This window comes from Fukomys damarensis, unplaced genomic scaffold (genome assembly GCF_012274545.1).
Source record: "Fukomys damarensis isolate Sample0158 unplaced genomic scaffold, DMR_v1.0_HiC HiC_scaffold_9, whole genome shotgun sequence".
NCBI lineage: Eukaryota > Metazoa > Chordata > Mammalia > Rodentia > Bathyergidae > Fukomys > Fukomys damarensis.
In genome coordinates, this window is record NW_022900921.1 from 39049619 (window position 1) to 39067378 (window position 17760).

Below are 17760 nucleotides of genomic sequence, written 5' to 3' on the forward strand. Positions count from 1 at the left end.
AAAAAAGAATAAGATAAGACTATAAGAGAGAGAAGCAATTTAAATATGTTCAGGGACCATTTTCATCTCCAGAATTAAGGATTATTTTGATGTTACATCATTGCCTTTTCTCTTTTACTTTCCTTTTTAGTTTTATTTTAGGATTCCCTAGTTTTAATGTTCATACAGAGATTTCTTTAACTGAAATACTGAATAGTTTCTTTGGTGTGAAAAACTATAATAGTACACAGGATCCTAATGAGATAATTAATAATGTGAAATAGGAAGTAAAGGGCTAAAGGTGTAAGGAAAGTGGGAAGGGTGGAGGAAAGGTAATAAGGGAGGGGAAAAAATATGAGAAACTGAAAAAATGGAAATAAAGTGTTTGTAAATGGGGAGGGGAGGAGGGGGTGAAGGGAGGGCAGGGACAAGGGGAAAAATGAGAATCAAGACCTATTATGTAAAGGTACAGAATTCCAATGATGTATACCTAGATTATAGCAATAACCTCAATAAAAAGAAAAAAAAAGTCCAAATAAGTTTAAGTCATTTCAGTATTTTTTAAAAATCACCAAATAGCACTCTAAAGTTCATAGTCAAATTTCCAGAGATCACAACCTATCAGCAAAGACATTTTCTACACACACAAATAATGAAGACTATGCCTAAGAGGAGAGAATGTTTAGGTCATTTTAATCTATCAGAAATTTGCTTTTAACATCTGACATGGGGTGCTATCTTACTAATAGAGAAAGCAGTCCAAACCTGAAGCTCAACTCTTAGTGGAGGTTTAAGAAAGGACTCTTACAGCATTGGTTCAGATCACTCTTAGACAGAGGATATTTGAGGATCACTGACAGTTCCTCTTTCATCTAATTAAGGAGCTCAAATTAAGGAGATGTGGAGATTTTCTGCTGATTATCCAGATGGGCTGTCAGGAGCTAGTTTTTTTTGAGAGTATCCACCAGAGAGTAGCCCTGGCCATTGCCACTCAACTGTCACCTCAGTTTCCAGTAGTTACATGCAATCACAGATCTGTCTCAAAAAGGAGCCCAATTACTTATCTGGTCAATGTTCCAGCCATCATTGGCTTCAATGGGAGTGGGGATTTACCAGGGGGCAACTGGAGAAACTTGTCCTATGCTTTAAGAGTGGTAGCTGCCTTAAGGTCAATTACTAGCTGGCAGAGTAACCATTTTGGAGGATGCTATAATGGACAGATAAAAGCCTGAATTGTCTTTGTCTGAGGCAATTCATAAGAGACCTATTTTACAACATTTTTAAGCATTTAAACCCAAATGCAACATATACAAAACAGAATAAAATGCAATTTTAACAAAGGACAATCATAAGAGAAATAAGAAATCTGCAAATATTTAAAACATGCAACTTAAAATTAAGACACTTTGGAAACAAAAGCAGAAATAAAGGCCAGAATCTATTAAATGAATGTCCAGAGCCTATGACACAAAATTTATAATCTATAAAGCAAAAAGACCAAGGGCCTGGGATTTAGCTCAGTGGTTCGGTGGCCTGCCTTGCAAGCACAAGGACCCAAGTTCAATCCCTGGTACCAAAAAAAAAAAAAACCCCACTCAAAAAGACCCAAATTGGAGCCTATGAAAGAAAACTTACCTCATTGGGATAGCATAGGCTTACTTTGCCCATTATATTTATTTACATATTTTTATGTGTGAAACATTCAGAGGCTAAGCATTTGAATTCTGCTTCCCAAGGGACTTTTTCCTCCTGGGCTGGCAGGCAAAGGCTGGCAGTAATTAAAATAAGTTGAATTAATAAATAAAACAAGCCAGCAGGCAAGACTGAAATTTAAACCAAAGACAAGTGAGAATCTTGTTCTCATTCAAAAAAAAAAAAAACCAAAAAACCAAAAACAGGACTTTATCCTCTTAGAGCAGCAGCAAGGCCCTCCTTCTGCCCCAACAGGGCAGGATCAAAAACAACTAAGCTATGATCAGCAACTCTAAAATTTTAAAATTGAAATTAAAAGAGTATGACAAAGAACATTAAGACAATTATAATTAAGTAGTTTTTTGATAAAATATGCTCCCAATGATATATGAATATGTACTTACAGAATAAACATAAACATTTGAGACATTCTTTCATATGAGATATATTTAGCAGATCTTTAAGGAAAGAGCTTTTCATTCTCCTATACCTACTCTGGGACCAGACTATTTAGCAGATCTTTAAGAAAAGAGCTTTCCATTCTCCTAAACCTACTCTGTGACCAGACTAATCCTCTCAAACATTACTATGCTTTGCTGATCTTTCTGATAAACTTATGAAATCCCTAAAACACCTGTCATGTTTAGTCCACATTCCTATGCTTTGTCTTATCAAACAGTTCAAAACATATATTAAATTTTACTTACACTGTCTCTTCCAGGAATTCTCAAACTCATATTGAAACAAAATAAGGATGAAGGACAGTGAGCTATAGAATTAGAGAAGAAAAGAAGAATTTTAAAAAAAACAAGGGATTTTTTTAAATGATGAAGACAAAGGTAAACAAACTGAACTGTGTACCTAGGAACACAATTAACTAAGCAGGGTCTGGGAGGTGAAACTCTGTCCTTCAGGGAACATGTTTGAGTGGTTTGAGGCAGAATGCATTGGCAGAAGAAGGATTCTGGGCCCAGGGATGTTGGTCATCATATAATCAGGACAGCAGGGATGAAATATTGAGTGAGATGATTCTTGGTTGAGTGTGGGATCTCTGGTCCTTGAAAGATTCCATGAGGGTTGTTAGTTAGCTTTGATGAGATAAAATGCATTATAAGTACTTCACTGTCCATTTAATAAATCAGTAGAATTTCAATTTTACTGTGATTTTGAAAGAGACATTGTTACAGGATAAAATCCTATGGAATTCTTATCTTGTTAAAAATCATTTTAATCTGATTAGCATCTGAACAAACTGCAGAAACAATACCTATTAGTTGGCCACCAAATCCTCAAGACTTATTTCAGAATTTCACCCATGGAATCATTCAACATTTCTATTAGGGATCACTAAAAACCTGGGAGAGTAGAATGATGGACAAGATGGGAAAAGATTGATCAATGGGTGCTAAGTTACTGTTAGATAGCATCAAAGAGTATAGCTGTACAATTGCACACAGCAAAGGGATAAAGGTCACAACTGAGCACTAAATGTTTCAGAAAGCTAGAAGAATGGAGTTTAAAGGGTGCTACTATTGTAGACAACAACAGTTAAAGGATATCTATATGTGCACTTTCTCACTTTGTATGTAAACCATAAATTGAATGTTTTTTCAACATTTTCCTAATATCCTCTGAAAATAATATGTCCTCATTTTAATCTTTTAATGAGAAAATGTGTGTAATTTCATAATACTATGCTTAAAAAATAGTTAAAATGCATCTTATATTATACTATTAACATCTAAGATAAAATTTATCATTGTTAAAGCACAGTGCCTACCACCTGCAACTTACAGGAAGAAAGGTTTATTCTTTCTCATGATTTCAGAAGTTTCAGTCTATGATCAGCCAACTCCATTGCAGATTCCCATAGTGGAAGAGACAAGCTAGAAAAAAAGCTGCTCATGTCATGGCAGTCAGGAAACAGATAGAGAGTAGGGAGATAAACCCTACCAGGAAAAGGTCCCAGTGATTCACCTCTTTGGACCAGGCCCCATTTCCTAACTGCACACAAGGCTATATTCCCTATAATGTTCCTATGATCAAATCCAAACTTTTGACATTTAAACAAGACACAGTCTTCCAGATTACCAAAGGCAAATTCTGAGGGAACTGAGATGACAGGAAGTACAGAAACAGGTGAATGTAGTTCTAGAAATATTCAACAGGAACAGTTTCCCTGATAACTACAGAGGTGATGAGCAGAATAAAATGCATGATTAGAGACTCTAGAACAAAAACAGATTAAAAACTGGATAAGTTCAAGACCATGATGTAAGCCATGAATGATCAGCATAGGAAAGAAATGGAAACAATGAACATCAAACATAAGAAAGAAATGGAATCCATGAAACATTCAAACTGATATCCAGGATGTTAAAACTCTATTAAATAAAGTATAAAGAGAACACTAGACAAATTTGAAGACAGAATATCAAATATAGAGACAGGAGGGATCTCAGTCACAATGAAAAGAGAGATCTCTTAAAAATAGCAAGGGAAAAAGGAGCCAATCATCCTCACTGGAGGAAAGAGCCTCTTTAATAAATGGTGTTGGAAAAATTGGATTTCAACCTGCCAAATATTAAAACTACACCCTTACCTTTCACCATGCACTAAACTAAAATCCAAGTGGATTAAAGATCTTAATATTTAAAAAGAGACACTAAATCTGCTGGAAAATAAGGCAGAACTTTTGAAGACCTTGTCATAGCCTAAGAACTAGCACAAAGAATCAACAACTGGGATCACATCTTATAAAAAGCTTCTGCACTGCAAAAAAAACCATCAAAAAAACGAAGATACAACATACAATGTGGGAAAAAATTTTACCAGTTGCTCCTCAGACAAAGGACTATTATCTAGAATATATAAAGAATTTAAAACAATCAGCCCCCCAAAATATAAAGACCTAATTCAAAAATGGGTATCTAAAACTGAACAGACATTTCTCAGATAAAGAAGTAAAAGCAGCAAGTAAATATATGACAAAATGTTCCCCATCACCGGTCATTTGAGAGATGCAGATGAAAACAACACTGAGATTCCACCTCACCCCACAAAGAATGGCTGCTATCCAGAAATCAACCAATAACAAATGCTGGTGGGGCTGTGGGGAGAAAGGAACACTTCTCCATTGTTGGTGGGAGTGCAGACTGGTGCAGCCACTATGGAAATCAACATGGAGATACCTCATAGAGCTGGGATTAGAAGTTCCATTTGACCCAGCCATCCCTCTGCTGGGTATTTTTCCAAAAGAATTAAAACAATCATATCACAGTGATATATGCACATCTATGTTTATAGTGGCACAGTTTGTAATAGTAAAACTTGGAAACAGCCCATTTTCCCATTGTTTGGAGATTGGGTAAAAAAGATATGTTTTTTTCTATAAAATGGAATACTATTCAGCCATAAAGAATTAGAAATTACTCTCAAGTGCAAGGACCCAAGTTCTATCCCTGGTACCAAGCCACGAAAAAAAAAAGAGAGAGAGAGAGGGAGAAATTAGAATCATCAATAGGAAAATGGACACATATTGAGGATATACTCTTAAATGAAATAAATAAGTCACACATGTATAAATACTGAATAGTTTCTCTAGTGTGAAAAATTATAATTGTACATAAGACCCTATGGTGTAATTGACAATTTGAAATAAGAAGAAAACGGCTAACGGTGTAGGGGAAGCAGGAAGGGTAGGGGAAAGGAAACAGGGAAAAGAAAAAAAAACATGAGAAAATGAAAAAATGGAAATAAAATATTTGTAAATAGGGAAGGGAGGAGGAGGTGAAAGGAGAGCAAGGATAAGGGGAAAAAATGAGAACCAAGATCTGTCATGTAAAGGTGCAAGATCCCAATGATGAATGTAACTGTACTGTATACCTAAAATGTACCAGTAAACTCAATGAGAAAATAAATAAATAAATAAACAAATAAATAGAGGAAGTGTTTTGTGAAAAAAAAAATAGCAAGGGACCATGACAAATCAATCCTAGATAATGTAAAGAAGAATAATGTAAGATTGATAGAAGTCCAGGAAAGAGCACAAATGATGTGAAAAAATGTTCACAGAATTAATGATACAAAACTTGTCAAACAAAGCAAAGAAACTTGATATACAGATCCATGAGGCATATAGGACTCCAACTAGTTATGATTTTTTTAAAAATCTACACCTAGAAATATCATAGTCAAGATTCCAGAAACCCAATAGAAGTATGAAATAATATAAGCGGTTACAGAAAAAAAATCACATACAAAGGAAAACCATCAGAATCATAGCAGTCTTCTCAACACAAACCCTAAGTCAAGGAGAGCCTGGAGTGAGATATTTCAAGTAAAAAAAAAAAAACTCCAACCTAATATAAAGAGCCAATTCAAAAATGGGCATCTGAAATGAACAGACATTTCTCAGACAAAGAAGTAAAAGCAGCAAATAAACATATGAAAAATTGTTTTACATCATTGGTCATTCAAGAGATGGAGATGAAAACACTGAGTTTCCATCTCACCCCAGAAAGAATGGCTGCTATCAAGATATCAGCAAATAACAAATGCTGGTGAGGCCATGGTGATATAGGAACACTTCTTACTCGTTGGTGGGAGCTCAGACTGGTGCAACCACTGTGGAAATCAATATGGAGATACCTCAAACAACTAGGATTAGAAGTCCCATTGACCCAGCTATTCCTCTGCTAGTTATCTTCCCCCCAAAATTAAAAGTATTATACCACACAATAGATGCTCACCCATGTGTATAGTGACATGGTTTGTAATAGCTAAAATTTGGAAACAGCCCAATTGACCATCAACTGGAGACTGCATAAAGAAGATGTGGGTTTTTTTTAATGGAGTACTACTCAGCCATAAAGAATGAGAAACTAGAGATAGTTATAGCTAAGTGAATGGACATTGAGGCCATACATTTAAATGAAATTAATGTCACACATATTTAAATACCAAATAGTTTTTCTGATGTGAAAGAATAAAAGTGTATATAAGGATCAAAATGTATAGTTAATATTGTATAACAGGAAGAAAAGGTCTAAAATAGTGGAAGTGGATGGAGTAGGGGAAATGTAAAAAGGGAAAATAAAAAATATGTGAAAAGGAAAAGTATGGAAACAAATTCTTTGTAAATTGGAAAGGAGGTGAGGGAGGGCTGGGGAATGGGGAAGAATAAGAACCAAGATAAGTTATGGAAAGGTACAAAATCCCAATGATGAGTGCTATTGCACTGGGTAACTAAAATGTACCAATAAACTTAATAAAGATAAAAAATTAACATCTATATCAACCTCCTCCCCTTTGCCTGTGTCTAAACATCTAGACCAGGCCCACATACATGGAAAATATTTTCTGAATGTTTATTGAACCAATGTATTATTTCATTTTTATTTTTTTCTTTCTTTTTTATCTTCCTTTTTCATATCTTTGTTCAAAGCACTGGATTCTTTTTTATTAAAAGTGTAAATACAGTGTAATTTGAAAGCAAAACATTAAATTACAATAATGGAAAATATATATTGGAGTATAGGTATCTGAATATATTTATCTCCTATCGAAAACAAATTTTTTCCACTCTATAAATGAAGAAACTGGGATGGAATGAACAAAATCAGAAACAGCTCCTTATTTATTGGATTCAGTATTTTCCCTTATTAAATTGTTTTAACAATATCCTTAGAACATATTTTTACAATAAAAGCATTTTTTTTCATTTATAGCCCACTTTTTTCTCATTAGTATTTTAGCAAGGTAGTGACCAATTTATGTGGAAAATTTACACAAAAGTTAAATACCCATTATTAGGATAACTGAAAGATAACCATGATGCTTTTTTTTTCTTGTTCAGTGTTAGATTTTGTTGCAAATCATTTTATAAATTGAAAAATTGAAGTTAAATTTTTTCAATATTATGTAGAAAAGCATATTACAAGAAAAATAATAAGAACATGAAGACATTAAAATTATTTTAGTACATGTTTCCTGGTTATTTGTGAGCTCAGGCCATAGATAGCATAGCTACATGGCATACACAGAAGTGTACATTCATGAATGTGTGTTGTTGGAGATGTCATGTTCTTGATTTGGGGGGAAATTAAGGAAGTGAACAATAGATGAAGTAAAAAATTTAATCACTTTATATGTTCTTCCTCTTCTAAACCTAGGAAATGATGTTTCTCACAGTGAATCTCAGATAGATATTTAAAATGTCAGTAAGATCCAGAGGGCTTTTCTGTAAAACTAATGTAAAATACTCTTGAAGTATTTTTAAATATGTAGGCATACTTTCCTTAAGTTTGTATTGCAACTACTATTGGGTATTACAGGTGAACCAAGCAGAGGTCCTTCTGCACTAGAATTGGATGGGGACACACTAGAATAATAAGTTGCAAGTTTGTGAAGATAATTAACACAAAGATCTTCCTTGAATGAAATATGAAAAGAACAAAAACACACTAATTTCTTTTTTATCCTAAAAATGAGATACAATATCACTACATGTGTTAGTCATGGAGGAAACCTCAAAGGACTTTGATATGCAAATAAGTCAGCCCAATTACCATTGTTACGGAAGGAATTGGCAAGTGACACAGAGAGGCAGCAGAATAGAAATAAAAAAGTTTACTCCATTGACTGGGATCTATGACACCTAATGGCTGTTCCCTGATCAACTCCCCCATTGGGTTACAACTCCTTCCTTTATAGGGTTTTACAGCCTTGATCTTACTCAGTTGGTTACACTGCATTTTCACAGCTCCCATTGCTGATACACAAAACATAATAGCAAGGCAGTTGAGTTTCAACCCCAATGCAGTTCTTTGTCAGGGAACTTACCTTTAAGGTGTATTGGATTACCTACTCTAGTCAGGAGGAAGGGAGCTTGTTTCATTAACAAAGCTAACAGTGGTTCTTTTCACTTACAAAACTTTTGTGAGAGACTAGGTGTCTCCAGTACTTGGTACTGGTTAATTCTGAACTAAGCAGAGTGAGGGCAGAAATTATTTTATACTGTGACATTTCCTAAGTTTTCCCTATTAAAGTTTTCCCTATCACCATGACATGAAATTGGTCCACTGTCATGTTGTACAACCCTCATAATGTACCATTTCAGAATATTTTGTTAGAATTCAGGAAAGATTTTTCTGACACATCTCCATTTCAAAAGAGAAGAAGGTATGCAATAAAGGTACTATCTAAAATCATTGTTTCTTCCCACGCATAAAATGTGTATTACAGATGGTCTCTAGGAGATATTTCCAAATAAAATATTTCACTTGAAATTTTACATTGATTACACAAGAAAAAGTTTTAAAAATTTGTATACAGATAAGTATAAGTACAGATGGTATTATATGATATGCATTAAATAGTACATACATGCAACAGAATTACCAGAACTGCACCTGAGGTTGGCAAGCTGTTTACCAGGAGAAAGGTGGATCCGGTTCCTGCTGACCCCCAGGTGGGCAGGATTATCTCTGGGGCCAAAACTGAAGGGGCTGGAACCAGGTCATGGAGTCACTCCCAGGAGTACAGTGAGTTAGCAGAAGGAGTCTCTTACCAGAGGCAAAGACAAAAGTTGCTCCCATCTATAAAAATGCCATTAGATTTTACTTATAAGCAAGTGAATGGTCTGAATAGACATTTCTCTACCAAAAAAAAAAAAAAACTGCAGTTAGCTAATGTGTTTTTTTTAAAAAATTCATAATCACTAATTATCAGGGTAATACAAATCACAACCTCTCCTGACTATAACCTCACTCCTGTTAGGATGGCTATTACCAAAGGTAAGAGGTATATCAGCAAAGATATGGAGAAAAGGAAACCCTTACAAGCTGGTAGTGAGAATGCAAATTAATATATCCATCATGGAAACAGCAAGGAGGCTCATACACATATTAAACATAGAACTACCATATGACCTAGCAATCTGTCTTCTGGGTGTGCATCCAAGGGAATTGATATCTCTCCTCATCGAGTTTAATTGGATGATTTTTTATCTGTTTAAAATAAAAATTTCAGTAAGTTTTCACTATTCAAATCCCAGCTGCTGAGGCTAGGATCTATTCTTGTTGCACATATTATTCCTGCCATCCCTATCTAAAGGGATGAATAAAAGAGATCTAATAATAGAGACCTAAATTACATGCCCATGATAAATGACAAAGGGCCCAGGAGACAGCGCTCTAACCCCCTCCCATTGTAGCCATAGCCCAACTTTTGTTCAAACCCTGGCTTAGAAATGTAAGGCAATCTTGTACTGTTTGAAGTCTGAATCATGATTAATGTGTAAGTTAGTGGTTGTAGACTATGAGATAAAATCAGTACCATACATAGAGACCCCAAGTTAATTGTTGAACTGTTAGCTCATCCTGAATGTCTTGATGGCCTTTGAAACATCCTATAGGTATCTGTTAATCTTCAGTGTGTGACTGCTGAGTACATGACTACTGACCACCAGCTCAAATCAGCAGACCTTTGTCCCCTGCCTGCAAGCTTAGAATGTTAACCCCCCTTATAAAAAAAGACCTCAGCCCCTGAGCTGGCACCTCTCTGAGCTACTTGGTTCTGAGAGTGGATCTGGACAGACTAATAAAGATCTGTTTACCAATTAGCCTGGTGTGTTCCTTCCTGGGTTTCTCACTGCTTGTTGAGCTCCTGGAGCCTTGCTGGGTTTTAGGACCCAGCATCGTGGAGGCCTTTTCAGCTGTTCATGCTCCATGGAGTGGGAGGGAGACTTGGGTCTTACACAGGTTGGAAATTTTGCCCCATTTGTCATTTATTGCTTATATTTTCACAGGAAAAGTTACATAAAGTTTGTCTTATTACTCAGTTCTTATAGTTAGACATACAGAAGAGCAAAGGACACTTCTTCCTGAGAAGAGAAATAATGACATTTGTGTTTATGATGAAAAGCTGTTGTGGTTGCATCACAGAGGACAAAGGAAATTCTGGTATTATTTGGCTGCATCACATCATATGTTAACATAGCCACTCTAAATGACTGAAGTGGTGCTGGAAAGAAAAGTGTCATATTCTGAGAAATTCACTGGAAAGAATTTCTGTTTCCTTTACTATTGTTATAAATTATGTTTATCACTGGCTGATTACAATGCAAATGTCTTCTGCTTTAAAGTGAATTACCATTTACAAATTATTCAGTTATTAATCAGAAAATGAGTAAGTGAAATGTTGTCTTTTCCTTGCATATCCTGCAGAAAGAAAAAAAAAATGAACATTTCTAATTTGAAATACTTTAATATAACTGTAGTATTTGTTATTTGGAGAAAACTTGGTGGATTTGCAGCATGCTTAATTAATTTTATAATCCTTAATAAAATACTCTAATTTACTACCAACTAAAGAGTGTGGCAAATCTCCATGATTCAGTTGGTGTCAAAGTTATATAATCAATATAAATTTATATTAATTAAATGCCTACATCAATTATTATTAAATTATGTTACAAGGGAGATTGTATCATTCTATTTCTCATAATTTTTTTTTTATGTTACTAGATGGAAACGGTCTTTCATTTAAAGCAGCCAAAATGTCAAGGAATAGCTCTGCTCATACAGTAAATATTAGTTAGTCATATTTTTTTCTTAAAGAAAGTATTTAAGATTATCATTAAGATTGTTGTAATTGCTGTCCTGTTAAGGTTCAGTTGGTATTGTATGTGTATTAAGGTCTTTCTTTTTTATTTTAACTCGGGCTTTTGTGAACTAGACATGATTTCTACATAAACAACACTACATCAATAGTGATGTTTTTGCAAAGTCTTTGGGGTAAAAAGAAGTTGATGATTAGGGAAATGTAAAGGACTGCCAAGCAGTACTGATACTCTTGATGACAGTGCTGAACTGGAGGAACATAAATAATTTTCTCTGGCTCTGCTCAGCACCCCAAGTTGGAAAGATACCCAGCAGAGGGATGACTGGGTCAAATGGAATTTCTAATCCCAGCTCTTTGAGGTATCTCCATGTTGATTTCCATAGTGGTTGCACAAATCTGCACTCCCACCAACAATGGAGAAGGGTTCCTTTCTCCCTACAGCCCTACCAGCATTTGTTATTGGTTGATTTCTTGATAGCAGACATTCTTTGTGGGGTGAGGTGGAATCTCAGTGTTGTTTTCATCTGCATCTCTTGAATGACCATTGATGGGGAACATTTTGTCATATATTTACTTGCTGCTTTTACTTCTTTGTCTGAGAAATGTCTGTTCAGTTTCAGATACCCATTTTTGAATTAGGTCTTTATATTTGGGGGGGGCTGATTGTTTTAAGTTCTTTATATATTCTAGATAATAGTCCTTTGTCTGAGGAGCAGCTGGCAAAAATTTTTCCCCACATTTTAGGTTGTCTCTTAGAATTAGACTATTTTTTTATCTTATTGAAAAAAATACTAAAGATCACAGGTGGTTCTACTATTTGTCAACTACACTGTGATTTTATGCAGTGTAGTTAATTAATAAGGCTAAAATTAAATTTTTAAATATTTTTTTAAAAACTGTTAAGATTTGAGGGTGTCAAGATAAATTTGTGGTAACAGACCAGCCTATGCTCCAAGCTACATCTACAGTCCACAGAAAATAGTCTCAAGTGTTGGCTAGAGTCCTTCTTTTCTTCTTGTCTTGTTGTTGTTGTTGTTTCTGTTGTTGTTGTTGTTCTTCTTCTTCTCCTCGTCCTCCTCCTCTTCCTCTTCCTCTTCCTCCTCGTCCTCATCCTCTTCCTCCTCTTCTTCTTTCTTCTTCTTCTTCTTTCTTCTTCTTCTTTCTTCTTCTTTCTTCTTCTTCTTCTTCTTCTTCTTCTTCTTCTTCTTCTTCTTCTTCTTCTTCTTCTTTCCTTCTTCCTCTTCCTCTTCTGTTTCCTCCTCCCCCACTTCTCTTCTTTTCCTTCTTCTCCTTCTCCTTCTTTCCTAGTTCCTCAATATAGGAATAATTGATATATTTGTGTAAATTAGCTGCTGTACAAATTGTAGTTAAGCAATTTGAAGAAAAACAGAAGTAACAGAGATTAGTATACAGGAATATATAGATAATAAATAGGGAGTTGAATCTCTAATTTGCCACTCTGGTACAAAAGTTCAGATTATTTCAATCCCAAATAAAGTACCTCCTACAAATAGAAAGTATATTGTTGCATTTTTATCTCATTAAGAAATTTATTTAGATGTGATTGACCAAACACATTTCTTAGAGCCAGGGATTGAACTAGGGACCTTTGCACTTGTGAGGCAGGTGGCAACACCATTAAGCTAAATCCCCAGCCCAACAAAACACATTTTTAGGTATGCAACTTGAAGAATTTTGGGATTAGGATATAGTCATGAATCCATCACCAGAATCTATGTCAGAAAGATATCCATCACCTTCAAAGTTTCCTACCACCCTCTTTATTTATTAAATTCTAGTCTCTGTAGTAGAAAATGTAGTTAGCCAATTGCAAATATTATTAACTGTTCTTGAAGATATTTTTGAAACATTTAATAGTGATGAAAGAAGTCACTTAAATCAATATTATATTATTCTGATCTAGCTTCTTAGAGTAATTTTTCATAAATGTATAGAAAAAGAAATAGAAAATAGATATTACTTTGTATATCACAGAACTGAAAAACTCAGTAAGTCAAAAGTAAAATCTTGTAGGGACCAGGAGTTTAGCTCAGTGGCACCATGCCTGCCTCCCAAACTCAAAGTCCTGAGTTCAATCTCCGGCACCAAAAAAATAAATAAATAAAACATAAAGTCTGTAATAAATTAGTAATGTTATGTACATGACATTGTGTGGAATGTATATTTTGAGATAACTTTTTTCTCCATGTGCTAATAATTATGGAAAGTTTAATGAAATTAGATATATGAATTGTTTGGGCTTCTATAGTAGTACTTTCTGCAAATAGTGATGACATAATCCTCATGTCAATTTCAAGAATAATTATGTGATTTAAACCTGAATTTTAAAAATAATAATTAGGATGGCCACTGAGTAGAGCTTTAATATTGATATCTTGAGTTTAGTTTTATTGTACAAGATTTTTATAGATTTCATTATTAAAATAGTTATATTCCATAAAGATTAAATGGTGAAAGCAAATATTAATAAAAACAGAACAAATAAATAGTGAAAATATCTACCTTTAAATTCCTAAATTGCATAAACAAAAATAAGAAAGTGAAAGGAGAATGGAAAGAAGTAAAATTATGTTGATTTCTGTCTAATTTGACTGTCTAGTAGAAGATAACATTTTATGCTTTCATACTGAAACTAGAATGATATAGGCCCAGATAATTTGACCTAAATTAATAACATTTAGTTGTACAAATTTTTATGCTCTAAATCACTAGGGGTAATCGTAAAGATGAATTTTACCCTCAAATTAAATAGAAAACCTAACTGATGATCAAAGTCAAAATTTAATGCAGAAAACAATGATTATATTAACATTAGAATGTGAAGTCAAAGAGGGCCAGGGATTTAGCTTAGCGATTCGGTGGCCTGCCTTGCAAGTGCAAGGACAGGAGTTCAATCCCCGGTACCAAAAAAAAAAAAAGAATATGAAGTCAAAGTATCAAACGTTGAATAAAAACTGTTAGTTGACTCCTTAAAAGGCACATATAAAATTTAGTGGCAATGGTTAAAAGTAAAACGACAAAAATTTATATATGTAACAGACACATAAAAATAAGGAATATTTTATAATAAAGAATATTTAAAATCAAAAATAATTATATTTAAACCAAATAAGACGCTGCTTATTAATAAAACTGCAACCTAGACTCAGTATAGCATACTTCCATCAAATATCACTTTATATAAAATACATCAGGATGAATAATTATAAATTCAAATGATTAATAAACCACAATTTTATTCATCTTACTACCTTTGACTTGAATTTCATGAAAATAGGTACTTTATAAAGATAGAGTAGACCCCCGAAGTTTATGTTCCTAGAGCACCTGTGAATTATGAAAACTTGAAACTTCAGGTATGGTAAAAAAAAGTGCCTATAAATGCCTGCTTTTATACTTTAAGCCCTAAATATGTACATCTCCCACAGCTTTGTCATTAAATTTAATAAAATGCTGTATTTATTTATTTATTTATAGCTCAATGGATGAACATTGAGGCAATACTCTTAAGTGAAATAAGTAGGATAGATGTGTAAATACCAAATAGTTTCTCTGGTGTGAGAAACTGAGAGTTTACATAAGGATCAAAATGTATAACAGATAATGTGAAATAGGAAGGAAAGGTGCAAAGGGAAAGGGAAAGTGGAAAGGGTAGGGGAAAGGAAACAAATATAATTAACATGAGGAAATGAAAAAATACAAACAAAGTATTTGTAAATAGAGAGGGGTGGTAGGGTTGAAGGGAGGTCAGGAGAAAGGGGGAAAATAAGCATCAGGGTATATTATGTAAAGGTACAAATCTCTAGTGATGAAACTCATTATATTGTTACCTAAAATGTACCAATGAAATTAATTTTACAAAATAAGGCCTTAGAAGGTGGCAGGGCATTTTGGCAGCATCTTATGGAATCTTAGGGCTTTGAGAAGAACACAGCTGAGAACAATGGAGAACAGCTCCATGCATACAGCAACCTGTTATGAGGCATCTGGGAGATGGGTTACAGGCCAGCAGCCAATCAGCAGTAAGGAAAGATGAATAATGCTCTCGGATTGGCTACTTGCAAACTTCCTGCCAAATAAAATAATTGCTCAGGTTATTATGATTTCTGAAAAATTGCAAAGCATTTAGGAACAATTATTAGGTTCTAAGGCAAAATCGACAAATGACTGAAGCCACTAACTCTGAACCATGACTTCTCAGGAGTATAGGGTATGTATATCCCTATTTTACATTCTTATTACTAATGGTATTTAAGTTAAAATTTAAATTTGATAACCAAAATGGATATAATTTTGCATCTTTTCAAAATTGAAGGTACTATTTGCAAATAAGAGGAATATATTCAAACCATTACATTTTAATTAATAAATACTAAAAACAAAACTGTCATACTTAGATGATGGGATAATACTATAATTTGTTTTTAAAGAGCAAAATAATTGCAACTTCAAAAATATGTAAAACATTCACATATTGAAAAGTGAATAAAATTAGGCCATAGTTATATAATAATAGTAGAAAAATATCATCTAATGTTTTATGGTATTCTATTAATAGAAACTACCAATTTATATAAAATAATTTTATTTACTACTATGAAATAGTGAAATCAATTTATCTTAACCATATTAGAAGAATATGAATATTCCACATGAGTCTGATAAAATCAGAAACTGGTAATGGATCTTGTCATCCATAATTAGAAAATTTGTTTACTCTTTTAATAAAAATATGTTAATAATACCTAACATGTAACAAACTTTAAGAAATCTTTGTAATAGAGCATTAGATATGCAAAAACACATTAGAAAGTAACAAAAAGAATTGATTTTTTAAATTGCATTAGACAAATATCAAACTTAATTCACTAGAAAACAAAAATGACTGAAAAATAAATCCATTAGCACTTCATAAAAAGTGAATAAAGTTGATAAACTTCTCAATAATCTATTTGATTTAAAGACAAATGATATTTTGAGTTAAAAGCATATAAAAATTAAACTGGATATACATATATATATATATGATATATACGATATATATGATTATCCTAAACTTCATAAAGGATTTTAATAAAATCATGCACATATTTCTTATATTGAAATGAATTTATTAGAGAAAGGTATTGGGGGAAGATGATGACCCATGGATTTGGCCCCCCTCCAGTTCCCTAGAGGCAGCCTGGCAACCCCAGAGTTGCAGGAGCAGAAGCAGAGACTCCAGGATGCCTCTCTCTCCTCTCAACCCAAACCAGGGAGGCCTGGCTGCCTGAGAAAGGAATTCTCTCCATCAGGATATGGTTACTGTTCAATTACCAAGAACACAAAATTATAATTGTTGGGATAGATAATGCAGGGGAAACTACCATCCTTTACTAATTTACTGAGAATAAAGTTGTGCTTACATCTCCAAAATAGGGAGCAACATAGAAGAGATAGTGACGAATGGTACATGTGTCTTCATGTGGGATACTGATGGCCAAGAATATCTTCACTCTTCCTGGAACACAGGAGTTTGTAATAGTTGTTGAGCACAGAACAGAGGATTTCTGTAACTAGAGAAGAACACTACAAAATGTTCGCTCATGAGGGACCTAAGGTAAACTAGATTGCTAACTTTTGCTAATAAAAAAGATGTTAAAGAATATATGTCTGAAGTAGTTACCTCCCAGTGCTTGAAGGTTGCTTCTGTTAAAGACCACCAATGGCATATACAGGCTGTTGTACTCTTACTGGTAAGGGATTATGCTAAGAACTTGAATGGATGATGTGACAATTTAAGATTATATGATCTCTATTGACCTCTTCTCATAGACTTTGTTTATCTTTTTTGCGGGGGTGGGTACCAGGGATCAAACTCTGGTCCTTGTGCTTGTGAGGCAGTTGGCAGAACCACTGATCTAAATCGCCAGCCCTTCTCATAGACTTTGCATAAATGATGTCCTGGGCTTTACCTGAAAATTGCAAAACTTAGTGGTTTAAATATATTTATAATATACATGTAAACTTTTTCTCAAGAAGAAAAATTAAGAACACTTATTTCAAACAAAGGTGGTTTCACCTTCCAATTTGTTTTCTAATTCGTTTCTTACAAAATGTGTTATTAAAATTTTGATTGTTCTCATAATAAATTCTCTCATGACATTGTATAACCTGTGGTAAGTACAAAGAGAGAGGAAGACATTCTGAACTTTATAAAAAGCTTTGTTATCAGTTTAACCTTCCCTACTTGATTTTTGTTCTCTTGTTCCATTAAATCAAAATATATATCAGCACATAGTATTTCCAATATTTTGAAATGTAATGTTAGTTACAAAAAGCACTTTGCTTAAGGTTGTGTATGTATTGTGTGTATACCTCAAGTTCAAAGTAATGGCTTTGATGTATGACCTAAGAAAAGCAAATAACACAAGCATTAATAATATTCTCAGTTATTTTCATAAT

The 17760-nt window shown here is 33.8% G+C and overlaps 1 pseudogene; it reads left to right on the forward strand.

Annotated features, from left to right (window-relative positions):
• Positions 1–17089, forward strand: part of LOC104872045 — a 26525-nt pseudogene extending 9436 nt beyond the window's left edge.
• The last annotated feature ends 671 nt before the right edge of the window (positions 17090–17760 follow it).